This window comes from Octopus bimaculoides, chromosome 16 (genome assembly GCF_001194135.2).
Source record: "Octopus bimaculoides isolate UCB-OBI-ISO-001 chromosome 16, ASM119413v2, whole genome shotgun sequence".
In the NCBI taxonomy this organism is placed as follows: domain Eukaryota; kingdom Metazoa; phylum Mollusca; class Cephalopoda; order Octopoda; family Octopodidae; genus Octopus; species Octopus bimaculoides.
In genome coordinates this window covers 24,077,749-24,083,723 of record NC_068996.1, presented here as the reverse complement: position 1 = coordinate 24,083,723, position 5,975 = coordinate 24,077,749, and the positions used below count along the sequence as shown (strand labels likewise).

Sequence of the window (5,975 nt, the reverse complement as noted above, 5' to 3'; positions counted from 1 at the left end):
TGTATATATATATATATATATATATATATATATATATATATACACTATTGTTTTACTTATATATTATGCATAATGTATTACATATGTATTATGCACAAAAGCAGCATACCAATTTAACAGGTGTATTTCCCTCCACCTCTTGTCGTAATACCTCTGAAAAGTGGTATTTTACCTGAAATATTAGGACAAATTCAATAGTTGTAGGATTAGTCAATATCTTTGTTATTAATATTATTGATGTTTAGTGTTATAATTAAATTTCTATTGCTATAGTCTTCTATTGTAATACAATGCTCTATATATACATATATATTTACACACACACACACACACACACACACACACACACACAGTGTAGGTGTGGGTGTGTGGTAAGAAGTTTCTCTTTCTGCCTCATGGTTTTGGGTTCAGTGCCAGCAAATGTCTTCTACTATATAGCACCTGGCCAACGAAAGCCTTGTGTTCAAATTTGGTGGACAGAAACCGAAAGAAAATATATGTATATATCTGTGCGTGGGTTTTTCACCTACCAGTGCATGACAACCAATATTGGTTTCTTCGTGTCCCTATAATGTAGGGGTTTTTGGCAAAAAGAGTAGGATAGAATAAACGTACTAGGCTTAAAAATAGTTAAGTACTGAGATCACTTTGTACCAAATTCCTCACGAGTTTTGCAGTCAATCACTGGCTGTAGCTGTAGCAATACAGGCAGCAGCTGTAGTAATAATAGTATCTGTACTTATTGACTTACCATTGTGTCTGTACAGTATAATAAACTGACCAACGGTAACTGTAGCAGTGTTTGTTACTTCTATAACTAGGTTTTCAAGAAAGATTTTCCGCACACACTTGTTCTTCTTGTTGTTGTCATCATCTGTGGTAGTGGCAGTACCATTATTGTTGCACTTGTGGACGGTGATATTCTTCTAAATTATTATCCTAACAACTACCTTCCTCCTACTGGTCATAATAATCATCATCATCATCATCATCATCATCATCATCATCATCATCATCATCATCATCATCATCTTAACTTTTTCCAGCTCCTCACATTCTAAGTTCAGTTTCTACTCAGGTCAACCTTTCATCCTTTCAATACTGGGAGTTGATGTAATTGACTTAGCCCTCCTGTAAAATTGCTGGCATTGAGCCAAAATTTGAATAGCAACTACTACTACTACTACTACTACTACTACTCATCATTTTCATCATCATCATTGAGAACGCATGGGATAGTGGTTAGGGTGTTGCACTCAGCATCACTAGATCATGATTTCAATTCCTAGACTGGACGATGCATTGTGTTCTTGAGCAAAATAACTTCTTCTCATGTTGCTTTGTGATCTCTTTCTTTGATACCTGACGTGTGGCACACTGTGCACTTGTCTAGGCAAAATTGATTTGATAGAGGGAGCAAGTTAAAGTATGGCACATACATTTTGATCACTGTAAGCAAATCATTTGTGCAGGTCGTTCGGTAAAAAAGTTGAACACTCATACGTTGTCTTTGACAGGTGAGTCAATCATCATCATTATCATCATCATCATCATCATCATTATGAAGGTAGTGGGCTGGCTGAATCATTAGCATTTTGCCAATCACTACGTTCTGAGTTCAAATTCTGTCAAAGTTGGCTTTGCTTTTCATTGACTTACCTCTCCCAAAATTGCTGGCCTTGTGCCAAAATTTGAAACCATTATTATTATTATTATTATTATTATTATTATTATTATTATTATTATTATTAAGGTGGCAAGATGACAAAATCATTAGCATGCCAGACATAATGTTTAGCAGTGTTTCTTTTGACTTGACAATCTGAGTTCAAATTCTGCCTTGGCCAATTTTGTCTTTCACCCTTTCAAGTTTGTTAAAATAAGTGCCAGTCAAGATTGATATAATTAACCTTCTTTCTGCACTTCCCAGATTTCAGGTTTTTGTTCCTATAGTGGAAAGGATTATTATTATTATTATTATTAAGTCAGTGAGCAGGCAGAATCGTTAGCATTCCTGGCAAAATGCTTAAGCAGTACATCATCTGTCCTCACATTCTGAGTTCAAATTTCACTGATGTTGACTTTGTCTTTCATCCTTTTGAGGTCAATAAATTGAGTACCAACTGAGAACAAGGGTCGATGTAATTGACTAGCCCCTGCCCCCAATTTTCAGGCCTTGTGTCTATAGTAGAAAGGATTATTACTATTATTATATGAAGTTATTTAAATATTCTTCCTATCAAACCCAATTTACAGTCTTGGATGAAGAACGATTTTTTTTTTTTTACTTTTTTTTTTTTTGGTTTTTAACTTCCATAAAAAATTTTTAGTTGTTCTTTATATCTCTTCATACTTTGTATTTGTATCTCTGGATAGTTCTTGCAGAAACAAGTATACAAGTTGTCTGTTATACACCCACTCCTAAGATTAATCTCTAACTTTGCTCTCAAATAGTTTGTTTCAGTTTCCAAATCCTCAACAATAATTAGCAAGATCATTGTTTGTGGTGGTGGTGGTATCACTGTTGCTGCTGCTGCTCTGTCTTGAAAAACTGCCGTGCCGCTTTTCTTTGACTTAGAAGTGGCATATCTTCTAGCTTTCCCAATTCTGAGTTTAAATGCTACCAAAATCGATTTTGGCCTTTCATCCTCATGGGGTGTGGGTGTGAGTCAATATAATAAAGTACTAGTCAAGTACTGGGGGGTCATTGTAATTAACCCCCCCCCCTCCCCGCTAATCTCTTCAAAGTTATTGGCCTTGTGCTGGTGGAGTCATTAGCCTGTTGGACAAAAAGCTTTGCAGTTCTTCCAACTCTTCACATTCCAAGTTCAAATATCACCAAGGTAAACTTTACCTCTTGTCTTTCGAGGCTCAATAAAATATTGTACAAGGCCTACACTGGAGTTATTATCATCAACTAAACCCCCTCCCTTTAAAATTACTGGTCTGGTGCTAAAAGTTGGAAACCATTATTTATTGGCAAAATTGTTATGCCAGATTAAATACTTGGCAGATTTTTGTCTGAGTTTAACTTCCATCAAGGTCGACTTTTGCTTTTTGCCTCCATTTAGGGTTGATGAAATAAGTACTAGCTGAACTAGTCCCCTCACCCCAAATTTCAGGTTTTGTGCTTATAGTAGAAAGGATTATTATTATTATTATTAATAATTATAATAATAAGACTAGCTGGCAGAATTGTTAGCACGCTGGGCAAAATGCTTAGTGGCATTTCTCTTTATGTTCTGGGTTCAAATTCTGCTAAGGTCAACTTTACCTTTCATTCTTTCAGGGTTGATAAATTAAGTACCAGTGAAACACTGTGGTCAGCGTAATTGACTAGTCCTCTCCTCCTCCAAAATTTCAGACCTAGTACCTTTTAGTAGAAAGGATTATTATTATTATTATTATTATTATTATTATTATTATTATTAGTAGTAGTAGTAGTAGTAGTAGTAGTAGTAGTAGTAGTAGTTGTTGTTGTAGTAGTAGTAATAGTAGTAGTTGTTGTAGTAGTAGTAGTAATAGTAGTAGTTGTTGTAGTAGTAGTAGTAATAGTAGTAGTTGTTGTAGTAGTAGTAGTAATAGTAGTAGTTGTTGTAGTAGTAGTAGTAATAGTAGTAGTTGTTGTAGTAGTAGTAGTAATAGTAGTAGTTGTAGTAGTAGTAATAGTAGTAGTTGTTGTTGTAGTAGTAATAGTAGTAGTTGTTGTTGTAGTAGTAATAGTAGTAGTAGTAGTAGTATGAAAATTAGTAAAATTATTATAAGCAGTAGCAAAATTATTTTATATTAATATAACTTCTATTGCTATTATTTTTAATAATATTGTTATTTTTGTTTTGTTTTATTTAATTATTATAATAGAGAGCTCTCTCTCTATAACCTGCTTTTATTTTTTTCATTACGTCTTACCTGGTCTTAATTAAAATTTATTATGAAACCAAACACAGATAAACACCTGCCATATCAGGTTATCTTGAGGCTTTTGTCATGTGAAAACACTCTTTGCACATATTGTTGGTATGAAAACATTTCTACTCTATCATACCATCGTTATTACTACACCAGCACCAGCACCACCTTCTCCTTTATTTCCACCTCTTGACCAACTAACCCACCCACCCCAGTAACACTATTAACATCATGTGCTTTTATGTGTTTATATATATATATATATATATATTTATAGGGAAGAAAATGTCAAAAAAATATGCAATAGGTACACATAGTTTGTGCTCAGACCAGACACATTTTGCCTAAAATATGATATAGAATGAAGGGACACAGGATCTGTGGAGACGAATGGGTTATAGGCAATGTATAGGTTGTGCAATTAAAATATTAAAAAATAGCTGGACAGATGTTTGCAAGGCATCAACTAGTCTGCACAGAAAAATGTGTGTGTGCGTGTAATGCATCATCATCATCATCTAGCATCTGCTTTCCATGCTGGCATGGGTTAGATAGTTTGACTGGAACTGGTAAGCTAGAGAGCTGCACCAAGTTCCAGTCTGATTTGGCATGGTTTCAAAGGTTGGATGCCCTTCCTAGCGCCAACCACTCCAAGAGTATAATGGGTGCTTTTATGTGCCAGTTACGTGACACTGGCATTGACAAGTCTTCTCAAGCACAGCATATCACCAAAGGTCTCAGTCACTTGTCATATATATATATATATATATAGTGTGTCTATATTTGTCCCCCAACATCGCTTGACAACCAATGCTGGTGTGTTTACGTCCCCGTAACTTAGCGGTTTGGCAAAAGAGACCAATAGAATAAGTACTAGACTTACAAAGAATAAGTCTTGGGGTTGATTTACTTGACTAAAGGCGGTGCTCCAACATGATCGCAACCAAATGACTGAAACAAGTAAAAGAATAAAAGAATATGCACACACACAACACACACACACAGTACACTGAAGCCTGATGCCAAAGTGGCACCAATATCCTACCAATATCCTGTCCAAGCATGTGTACCTAAGAATAAAGAAAATAGCTGGTGTTGTTTTCACAGCATTAACACCACATAACCTAAGCTGGCCAATAAAAGCATAACATCTAGAAGCCTTCTTGACACCGCGAATGTTATCCAAGGGAAAGGCAAAGGCTGATATGGCTTGGCACTAGTGACATCACAACTCATTTCAACAGCTGTGTGAATTTGTGCAATGTGAAATAAAGTGTCTTGCTCAAAAGAACACAACACACAGCCTGGTCTGAGAATCGAACTCACTACCTAATGATTGTGAGCCTGATGCTCTAACAACTGAACCATGCACTTTTACTACATATATGTGTGTAATATATATATGTAGTAGTTGCCAACTGTTCTTTCTTTTAAATATAAAATGTAAAGCCCACCCCTACTCTTTCCCCTTCAATAAACAAGTGGTCTTTGAATGAATACTTTATCATAGAAAGATGGGTGCATTACATAGAATAATGGTTGGAATGGTGTTTGGTTGTCAGATTGTCAGCAAGTGAATAAAACTTGCCATTAAGTTTTAATTAAAACCACTTTTCAATAAATGTGTGTATCTATGCATGTATGTTAAATAATTTGTCCAGTCATAGTGGTGGCACATTTTTTTGAATATCAAAGTGGAATGAGAGACAAAAATGCTTGAGAAACACTAGTCTATATCTATCTATCTGTCTGTCTATCTATCTATCTATCTATCTATCTATCTATCTATCTATCTATCTATCTATCTATCTATCTATCTATATAGTGGTATATATATATATATATATATACACACACATCTCCTTGCTCTTGGGAATCCTGATATATGGTGATGCTGAACAGTTAGGGTGTTTTCACACCTTTTTACCACAAGAGAAAAATTTTCTCTACAGTAACTGCTGCAGTGAATTTGTTTTCTAGCTGTTGAAATATTTTAACTAACCTAAACTTTGGTTATGCCTAAACACTGCTTGGCACTAACATGAATATATATATATATATATATA

At 34.9% G+C, this 5,975-nt stretch overlaps 1 protein-coding gene across 3 annotated transcripts in view; it reads left to right on the top strand.

Annotated features, from left to right (window-relative positions):
* Window positions 1-5,975, top strand: part of LOC106875828 (protein sprouty homolog 3) — a 174,147-nt gene that overhangs the window by 21,599 nt on the left and 146,573 nt on the right. The gene's annotated exons all lie outside the window — the stretch shown is intronic.